Source organism: Chanodichthys erythropterus, chromosome 7 (genome assembly GCF_024489055.1).
Source record: "Chanodichthys erythropterus isolate Z2021 chromosome 7, ASM2448905v1, whole genome shotgun sequence".
NCBI classification, from domain to species: Eukaryota; Metazoa; Chordata; class Actinopteri; order Cypriniformes; family Xenocyprididae; genus Chanodichthys; species Chanodichthys erythropterus.
This window is the reverse complement of record NC_090227.1, coordinates 6,145,513-6,157,118: the sequence shown is the minus strand read 5'-3', so window position 1 is coordinate 6,157,118 and position 11,606 is coordinate 6,145,513.

Below are 11,606 nucleotides of genomic sequence, written 5' to 3'. Positions count from 1 at the left end.
AGTCCAAATTTTCTGAAGAGATTCAATCTCTTTATATGATGAATTGATTTAATTTAAGCTTTATTTACATAGCTTCTGCAAGAACCAATGAGGTTTGTTTTCACGCATCAAGCAAGTACGGCTGAGCTTCTGTTTATGTTTGCTGATCAGTGTTTATATGTGAATAAAAGCTTAAATTCAATCTGTTCGTCATATAAAGCGATCAAGTCTCTTCAGAAAATTTGGACTAAACCACTCAATTCATATGGATTAGTTTTATGATCTCTTTATGAACTTTTTGAAGAGTCAAATTTGTGTGGACTGTCAATGGAGGGACAGAAATCTCCAGATTTTATTAAAAATATCTTAATTTGTGTTCTGAAGATGATTGAACGACTTACATGTTTGGAACGACATGAGGGTGAGTAAATGAACTAACAATTTAAAGAAGAATCACACATTGCAATGGGGAAACAGTTTACACTCACCTGGAACATTTTAACAGGTGATTCTTACGAGAACATTACCTGGACATAGTGACAAGCACATTTCCCTCTCAAACTCTCATTATTGTAATGTGTATGAACGTTTTGAGTACTTTTGAATTATTTAAATTATTACAACAGCAAATTCTGTTTTATTTATTTATAAATGTGTAAATGTTCCTTACAAATTTTGAGAGATTCACATTCCAGATCCTCATACACCCCATCATGTTGTAAAGGCCTGAGAAAAGAGTCCATTAACTCCTGATTTAGCCCGAGTGTCATGTAGTCGCTTTTGTGTACTAGTGACAATCTCTGAATAGACATCACAACCCTCCTCCCACCACTCTGTCTCTCTCTCTCCCTCTCTTCTGAGGGAACACTGTAAAGAGGTTTTCCGTCACATGTGTACGAGCAGTGAGGCCTTTGTCTCGAGGACAGGCTGTTTGTTTAGCCTTTAAGTGAGTGGCCTGCCTCACACATTGAATGAAGAGGGTGGTGAGAGATAAACAAAGAGAGATCGATTGGGAGGAGAGGTTGACAAGTAGAACAAAACTTCTAGGGATGATGATGGACATTCCTGTGGGATTAGCTGGTACAAGAGGTCTAAAGACAAGGGCCATGGAAAATGAGATAATCAGGACAAACATGATTTATTAAAAATGTATTATCAAATAAATACTTTCAGTCTTGGATGCTAATTAGTTAATATAACATTCCTTCCATTCTAAAATGCACTGCCTATATAGACAGTTGACTTTCAAAACATCATCCTTTTTGAAGCTTGGAAAGTCCTTGGAAAGGTTGGAAAAAAATGTTGCCAGTACATTCTCAAAAATATTTTATTTTATATTCCACAGAAGAAAAAAACGTGGATGGTTTGGAATGATATGTCCGTGAGTAAATGATGACAGAATTTTCATTGTTGGTTAAATTATCCCTTTAAGTTGTTCAGAGGTCATGATGGAAATTGCTTTTGCCTGTGGTGTTTAAGTTCAATAAGAACTTGTTTACAAAAACAGTAAGTAATATAAGTATTTTGTAATGATTGGAACCACATTTACACTGCCTTACAAAAACTTGCCAAAAGAAAGTGATCACACACACACTCACTGTGTCCTGTAGTGAAAATCTACAATACAGGTAATGTTTGATAGAATAAAATCGTCATTTTAAAATTATACTGAACTATTTTCATTTCAATACTTTTTAACATTAAATAAACTATATTTATAGTCAACATTTCTCTCACTTAGGTTGGATTTTGTCTCTGAGCTTGTTGCAGTGCATAATAGAGTTATATATTATAACCTACTGTGAAGTTGATGCAGTCTTAAAATTTGGCCAAAATAAATCTTACCATGTAGAACAGCTTTCGCATCGGGAATGCACATGTGATATTTTAAAATGCAACCTATGTAGGTAACTCAATAGAATTTGGAACAGATATCCAAAGTTGTGTTTCCGACGCAGGAACTTTCCCCAGGAACTAGCTGATTGATTAAGTTCATGCAGCATTAAGAGTGTTTTACTGTCTACATTGACAGTTCTGTGCATCTGCTAAATGAAAATATAATATATAATTATTTATATAAATATTTTCTCTTTTTTTTATTTTATTGACTGGATGTAAACCTGGAAACCCAGAACCAGGTTGAATGAGACAAGGAGCTGTGACACCCGAACAGATGTGGCAGATCTCAAGCAGTCACAACAGGAACTTCTGAGGCATGGGGAACATGACAGGGAGCTCTGGGACCTAGCTGACATTACTCGAAGCTTGGAGACCAGGGAGCCCCTGACAGCACCCTCTGGGGAAACCAAAAATGGACCTCTGTAGCAACCATAACAGGAACCTCTGGCACCAGAGCGGACAAGTTCTGGCATTTGAACGGCCACAGAACCTCTCAGGCTGCCATGACTGGAATGTCTGGGACCAGGTAGCCATGATGAGAACCTCTTGGGCAGCCATGACAGGATCCTCTGGGCCTGGACAGACATGTCAGGGAGCTTGGAGCTCTGGGAATGAGACGGCCTTGGGGCTCACTGGGGCTTTTACAGGATTCTTGACAGGAATTTTTGGGGTGCCCGTTAAAGAAGTTTTGTGAAGTGGCCAAGTATGGTGACCCATACTCGGAATTTGTGCTCTGCATTTAAGCCATCGAAGTGCACACACACAGCAGTGAACACACACACCGTGAACACACACCTGGTGCAGTTTGGGGTACGGTGCCTTGTTCAAGGGTCTCACCTCAGTCGTGGTATTGAAGGTGGGGAGAGCGCTGGACATTCACTCCCCTCACCGACAATCCCTGCCGGACCTGAGACTCGAACCCATGACCTTTGGGTTACAAGTAAGACTCTCTATCCATTAGGCCACAACTGCCCCACGACTGAAATAGCTGGAACAGCGATGACAGGGATCACTGGAACTGGGGCAGCAGAGACAGAGACCGGAACATCTGGGACTCAGCAGCCATGACAGGAAGCTCCGAAAACCGTAGCTGAAGCCCTTCCAGGAACTTCTGGGACACCATGATAGGAACCTCTGAGGAGCTTGGGTACCAGGGCATCCAAGACAGAGAGCTCTGGGTTATATATGATAGGAACTTCTGGAACTGCACATTCATGAAAGGGAGCAGCCATGACAGAAATGAATGTTCGTTGATTCTAACTTCTTTTTACTTCTAAGCAAAGAACGAAAAACTTGAGTATATACTTAAAGAACTTGAATAAATCAGGGCTTTGAATCATGTTCAATCTCTTGTATGTTACATGTGCACGAGTGCAAGCACGAGCAATAAGTTGCTGGCTGAAGTTCTCTTAATGGCCACCGGTGTCGCTAAAAACAAGGGTTTCTGAATTCTATATATAGCCCCTTTAAAGTGCCAAACTGCAGCTTTGAGGGATAATACAGTATGATCAGTAAGCAGCTGTCTTCAGAATGTCCCCACACCCAAAGTCAATTAACTTAACGTCAAGTGTCTCCTTGTTAATGAGAAAGTTGGACAGTTTGACATCATGGTGGAACACTTTCTGCTGGCAGCACATGTCCACAGCCTGAGTCACCTGCCTCATGACTAGCCGTTCTCTCATCGAAGCAGCCTCCGTGACACTTCACAACGTCGTACAAATTTTCACAAGAAGAGGGACAATCAAAGATCATGACATAATTCCTGCCAGTCCAGCAGCTGGATGATCTCTGGCACACTGGGGCCTGTGTTCGCCAAGGTCGTGAGGGCGATCTCCACTGGAAGACTGTCCAGATAACCAGGCTAAATAAACAGATTGTTATGATTGTAAGATAGAAGTTGTTTTTCCGAAAAGGATTTAGTCCAGACAAGTTTCCCTACTCAAAAAAACAACTGTCTGTGATTATTGTTAATAAGAGATGTTTTATATTGAAAACAGTTACTGAGAGGAGAAAACATAGAGTTCATGCTACTTTCAATGGATAAACATTGTCTTGAGCGGTCTTGTTGTAATGCACTTAGCAATGTCTACACTGCCGGAATTCTAATAGAGAAGAAGAAGAGAACTAGTTCAAGACGAGCGTCTATGGTTAAAACGTATTTAATTTTTTATTTTTTTAGAAAATGACAGATCGTTTCGCTAGATAAGACTCTTATTCCTCGTCTGTTATCGTTTAAAGCCCTTTGAAGCTGCAATGAAACTGTAATTTTGACCTTCAACCGTTTGGGGCCAATTGAAGTCCACTATATGGAGAAAAATCCTGGAATGTTTTCATCAAAAACCGTAATTTCTTTTCGACTGAAGAAAGAAGGACATGGACATCTTGGATGACATGGGGGTGAGTTAATTATCAGGAAATTTTTATTTGAAAGTGGACTAATCCTTTAATGTTATTGAGCGACAAGAATACTTTTTGTGAGCCAAAAAAACAAAATAACGACTTTAATTCAACTATATCAAAACTGCCAAAGTCATGTGATTTCAGTAAACGAGGCTTCGTAACGTCATAAGTATTTTGGAATTTCAATGGTTCACCACTGGGGGGCGTAACTTTGGCAGTTTGATACATGCTCCGAACCTCTGATTCGAAACAAAAGATTTGTAAAGCTTCGAAGCTTCATGAAGCAGTGTTTTTAAAATCGCCCATCACTAGATATTGATGAATAAACTCGTTATTTTATTTCTTTTGCCACACGAAAAGTATTCTCGTCGCTTCATAACATTAAGGTTGAACCACTGTAGTCACATGTACTATTTTAAATATGTCTTTAGTAGATTTCAGGGCATCTGAAAGTGTTAATTATCTTGCTGGCAATAGAGGCCTCATTGAGCCACTGGATTTTATCATAAACATCTTAATTTGTGTTCCGAAGGTGAACAAAGGTCTTACAGGTGTGGAAAGACATGAGGGTGAGTAATTAATGGCATAATTTTTGAGTGAACTAACCCTTTAAGCAAGTTGTTAGTTTCTCCAATAGGGGGTGTCTTAGCATGTAACATGTTCCAATTGGATTTTATTGGATTTTGTTTGCAGTCTGTGGTTTACTTCAAGAAGGCTTTGCTATCATATGAACTGATGTTTTTGCTTGGTGAAATCACTGCATTGCCCTTTCTACTCTGTTTGGAAACTGCACATTCAAATTCACATTCAAATCACTCTCTGTCCTCCTAGAATTTCAACAAACCTCAAAGGAAAACAAAAAGATTTTTCATTTCTGAATACATTTCTCTGCTGCATGTCCAGTGAATCACATCTGCAGTGGACAGTGCTTGTGCTGCCAACATGGACTCGCTTCCAATTTCTTTTTTTGTTCAGTTTTTGCAATAAATACCTGTGACTGTACTTTTATTTGCCTGTTACATGTTTTATATCATTGAGAAGTGGGTAGGTTTCGTGTTGGAGTTAGGTGCTCCAAAATATTCTATGAAAGTATAAATACTTATAAAATAATTTCTACTTTTTACAAATGCAAAGAATTAAATGTGTCTTGATCTGAAGCTGTGCATTAAAAAGTGACGCCAAGGGGTCCTGGGAGTAAGAATGTGTTGCTCATGCATCTGTCCTTCCCTGATATCCCAGTGTCCCTTGCAACAAGTGTTAAGACTTTTAGCCCGTCCAATATGCACATTAAAATCACACATCTGCTCTTAAAAGTTTACCAGTAATAACTTATTATCATTTGGCATGAGTTTCTTCTTTTATGACCTCTATAAAACTAGACTCCAACATGATTCTATTATAAACCGCCAAATTATTCTGCTCAAAATCTAATTGCATCGAACACAAGAATAGGCCACTCACAGCTGTGAGCATATGGCCATACAGCACACTGAACATTTGGAAAACTATTCATGGAGATCTCGTCCTTGAGTAGATCTCGCAGAGCACTCCATCATAAAAATGAATGATTTTACTTTTCCTCAGAGCTTCTCGTTTATCTAAGCAGCAGACGCACCATCAGATTGGTCCATATCTCAAAATGCCATCAAAGACCAAGGCCAAGAAAATAATGTTATACTGGCTCAACATTGAGTTACAGATCAGAATTAAAACAGGCCTTTTTAGTGATGTTTGTGAAGGCAAAAATACTACCAAAATTATAATCCCAAAAATACTATCAGACTTGTTTGAACTGGGCCGGTAAGAAACGATCTTGTAACCACTCAAAACACCCTAGCAACCATCCAGGACAGCTTGGCAACCAAATAACAGTGCCCTGAAACAACATCCTAGGATCACTGTAGTGAGTTTAACAAGCACTACTCATATTTTCTTCAAAAATTGCACAAAATTGGATTAATAACCATTATGAGGGCCAAATAAGCGTGTCCATGATAACATGAAAACCTTTTCTTTTAATTGAAACTCTTTAAATTTACATTGGTTTCATATGGATATGGTTCATATAACTTTTATACCATTTTATGCCATTATATTCCAGAAAAAAATCAATTTAATGAAATTTAATTTAATGAAAAAGTAATAAATGCAAGTAAGTGTATGAAAGTACTTATATATGTAAGATATATTACATTTAAGACTTTTTTTTTTTTTTTTTACAAATATGAATTATTAATTTATAAATATCATCATGTCTTTGGGGAGTTGCACTATATCAAGTTTACAACCTGAACTAAAGTTGACTTGTCATATAAAGTCAAATTACCTGATTATTTAAGAGACTTCTAAACCTGACACTGGGGCTGTGTTGAATAAGTAGTTAAAAGTTTGTCTTATATAGTATGAATGTAATCCGGATGTACTACATTCGCCTTGTTGTCACTGTCATGTGACCTACAGCAACAGTTGCGTCGCTTCACCTCCATTCTCTCCCGTGGCCTCATGGGATAGTAAAGTGTCCTTCAGAATAACACTGATCATCTCTTCATCACCGCACCTGTTAGTGGGTGGGTTATACAGTATTAGGCAGCAAGTGAACATTTTGTCCTCGAAGTTGATGTGTTAGAAGCAGGAGAAATGGGCAAGCGTAAGGATTTGAGTGAGTTTGGCAAGGGCCAAATTGTGATAGCTAAACGACTGGGTCAGAGCATCTCCAAAACTGCAGCTCGGAACAGAGGTGAACCGGCAACAGGGTCATGGGCGGCCAAGGCTCATTGATGGACGTGAGGAGCGAAGGCTGGCCCGTGTGGTCCGATCCAACAGACGAGCTACTGTAGATCAAACTACTCAAGAAGTTAATGCTGGTTCTGATAGAAAGGTGTCAGAATACACAGTGCATCGCAGTTTGTTGCATATCGGGCTGCATAGCCGCAGACCAATCAGGGTGCCCATGCTGACCCCTGTCCACCACGGAAAGTGCCAACAGTGTGCACGTGAGCATCAGAACTGGACCACGGAGCAATGGAAGAAGGTGGCCTGGTCTGATGAATCACATTTTCTTTTACATCACATGGATGGCCAGGTGTGTGTGTCGCTTACCTGTGAAACACATGGCACCAGGATGCCATACCACCTACCTAATCATTGTTGCAGACCATGTACACCCTTTCATGGAAACGGAATTCCCTGGTGGCTGTGGCCTCTTTCAGCAGGATAATTCGCTCTGCCACAAAGCAAAAATGGTTCAGGAATGGAGGAGCACGAGTTTGAGGTGTTGACTTGGCCTCCAAATTCCCAGATCCAATAGAGCGACTGTGGGATGTGCTGAACAAACAAGTTCAATCCATGATTTGTAAGACTGCATATTTAATACATTTTGATATAAATAGACAAACCAAAGTAACCACACAAGCTCAAACCCGGCTCTTCTCAGCTATGGTAAGTGTCGACCAGCACGATGCGATCGCAGTCATCTTCCCAAAGGTCTGATCTCACCCATCAGCTATGGCAGGCCTGACATTATCAGGGGAATTCTCTTCTTCCAGCCTGGTACATAGAAGAGATTCCAGCACTATCTGCCTCACTGGCTTTCTAACAGTCCTGCTGTGTCACATTAGACTGTATTCACATCTGGCATCTGAGTAAAATGAATGAAGCATAATTGAAGCATTTTTTATTTGCATTGTTTCTGGTTTAATAATGAATGAGTAGAAGGTCGTGCGGAGTAGAGGGATGAAACGCTTTTGTTCAGCCGCTGCTTTGCACAAATGATCTTTATCTTCACACTTCTCATACACTCCCTCTCTCCTTCTTTCTTTCTTCCCAGTGTGTGTGTGTGCATGTAAAGTGTTGTGACAACTCCTATCCCGGAGTGCTTAAGCGCACATTCCATTCCTCCTAGCGGTCCCCCGGGTACGGCCCACCCTTTTCAATTAGAGCCACAGTCAGAGAAAGACCAACAGGTGCAGAGGCCACAAAACAAGATGAATTAGGCACCAAGCCAACGCAGCCACTGAAACACATACAATTACACCCACACAAACACACACTCGAAACGAGTTCACACACAATTTGGACATATTTGTCACCGGTTAAGCTGCGGTTTTGAGGTTCCAGCTCTGAGATGTTACAGGCTGCTTTTCTGGCTTTCTGTTTGACACACTATCAGCTGGACTCATTCTGCATCGAGCGCATAAATATACTTGATCTCATCCTCTGTTCGAAGTCCAGTCCCATAAAAACAACATGGTTTATGTTCTGTCAACTTTTCACGCACGCTGGACTGTCATATAATGAGATGAGCAGTTTAACGGTGTGCATTACCATCCATCTTTGACTTCTGAACGGATGTTCAGAGCGGACTGATGCTGGACTGTCCTGTGAACCGAACGATTGAATTTGGATCAAAAGAATTTGCCGGTTCAAAGAGAATCCAGAGGGAGGCTCAGTTTTTAGTAATAACAGACAGGGCTCTGGCAATGACCCTTCATGCCTTTTCCCCTTTTTCTGTCTAAAGACCCTAACATTAGTCGCTTTAGCCTGGAGTAATCATGCAGAATTCATGTTTTAAAGCCTGAAACAGACTTTACCAGTCTGTTTCTTTACCATCTAACCAGTTTAAGTCCTTGAACCTTGAAAAGGGTTGTATAACTAGAAGATGAACAGTCAACTATTAAAATAGCAGATCATTACTGTAATGAAAAGTATGCTTCGCAAAAGCCACTCTTTACATTTCTCTGGGCTTCGACTTTTACGATTTGACTTTTTTTTTTTTTTTTTGCTTCATCAGAATGGGATGAAACTCTGTGACTTTTGTCTCATTAGCTATGTGAACACACACAAAAAAAAATCATGGATATGATTCGGATATGTTAAAGAGTCGTAAAAAAAAAATTGTCACACTTAGTTCGCGGTCAAAAATGACCGACATAGGAAAATAGGTAACACGAAAAAATACGAAAACTAAACTTTTGGTGGTACGAACTACAGTTCAGCAAATGTGCAGGAAAAAGTGCACAGCAATGAAGGGATAATGCTCTAAAATGTCAAGAGTGCAAAATAGACACAGGTTTGACTGTAGTAAAATTAATGCAAAAAACTGCCCTTGAAATCAACATTTATAAAAAAAAAAAATGTTAAATATCTAAACCTTGACAAAAAGTAGTCTTTGAGAATGTTTAAGTATAAATCCACAACTTAATAAAAATAAGTATGTCTAAAAACACTAGATAATTTATAAGCTACTTTATATAGAACTATACAGGCATCTAGTGGTTACACCATGGCATTACATAAGTTTTTCTTTTTTTACTCCCACCAGATGGCACTAATCTACCTTCAAAAAATAGGATTTTAAATGCCTTGTCTCCGTTTTAACATGGAATACTGCTTTAAGAGATATTTTTGATGAAATCCCATGGCTCAGTAAGGCCTGCGTCGGCAGCAATGTTACTGCACCTCTCAAGATTCATAAAGGTGCTAAAAACATATTTAAATCAGTTCATAACAATTATTGATGGCTGATTTCAAAACACTGCTTCATGAAGCTTTGGAGCTTTACGATTCGAATCAGTGGTTCGGAGCGCAAAAGTCACGTGGTTTCAGCAGTTTGGCAGTTTGAGACATGATCCGAATCACTAATTCGACACAAAAGATTCCTAATGCTCCGAAGCAGTGTTTTGAAATCAATAGATATTGTTTTATTATTTATTATTTAGTTTTTTTGGTGCACAAAAAATATTCTCATAGCTTTATAATATTAAGGTAGAACCACTGAACTCACATGAACTGTTTTAAATATGTTTGATTTAAATATGTGTACCACTGCTGTCTATGCAGGCCTCACTGAGCCTTTGGATTTCATCAAAAATATCTTAATTTGTGTTCTGAAGATGAAAGAAGGTCTTACAGGTGTAGAACGACATGAGGATGAGTAATTAATGACATTATTTTCATTTTTTGGGTGAACTAACCCTTTAAGGCTTCGGTCACCTTTGACCGTGAAGAAGCCAAGTGTGACCCCTAAACGAAGAGGCCCAGAGGGTTAATGTTAATGTATATTTACATCAGTTACTTGTGGAACTGATTCAAATGGTTAATGATTTGAACAAACCCCTAAGTGTAAACTGCAGAATGTCGGGTGATTTCAGGTCTGCTTTTATTTAATCAAAAATCAAAAAACAGTAATATTGTGAAATATTATTACAATTAAAAACAACTGTTTTCTTTTGTGATATATTTTTAAATATAAGATGCAAAGTCTTCAGTGTCACATGATCCTATAAGATGATCTATAAGGGAGGAGTAAAGTCCAAAATGAAGATTTTAACGTTTGTTGCTCGAGCAGATGTTGAAACAGATTAATGAGTGATAGAGCAGCTATTTCATGTGGCTGAGTCTGTCTCATAGCTGTAACCTGTTGTTTTAAAAACTTTCAGACCCTCAGGTCCAGTCTACATCATACAGACTTAAATCAAATGAAAATTCCTAGTAAATCCACAAAGGCCAGTAGAGAACAAAGGAGTACCTTTGCTCTCATAAGAGAAAACTCATCTCCTATTGAAATACAATGTCAGACTGTGCGTTACAGCAACCGAGATTTTCCCACTATAAAGTTGATTTGGTGGAAAAGTTTGGCCGTCATTGCCATGAGTGACAGCAGCGAAAAAATGGCGGTAAAATCTATATCTGGCTGAAATATAGATATTGTATGTGGCTGAATTATAGCTGTATGGAGAACAGACCGTGAAGACTGGCTTTTGGTCCTAAATGTTACTGGGATTAACTGAATTACTTCAGTTAAAGATTACATCTTCACAAATAGAATGCCAAAGGTGTCCACGCTTGTTGCCCACAAAATCTTCAACTGTTTACATACAAACGCTTTAACTTATTACTTACTAACTACAAAGTACATACCTTTTAGTCAAGTGCATCGCATAAGTATGGCTATTGAAATTCAGCTCTCGTGAGGGAGTTGGCTGTTATTTGTGATTGGATTCTGCCCTCTTGTGGTCGCATATTACATAACAGCATAAACCACTACTGACGAGAACTTTTCTGTGGCTATATCTAATCCACATTTACCGTTTGTTTCAGTTAAATGTCCATTTTTATATCATTATTGTTAAAGATTTTGTAAGCATATTACATAGTCATGCTTGAAGTTTTATTTGTGATAATGTAATGAAACATGTCAAATTATCTTGACAGGCTGTCATGCAAAGAAATTATGAACTTATATGAAAAAAACAAGAGAGAACCAACAAAATATTAATGGTAGATTATGTTGAAGTCAATGTATGCTTTTTGCCCGGTGAGCTTTTTGT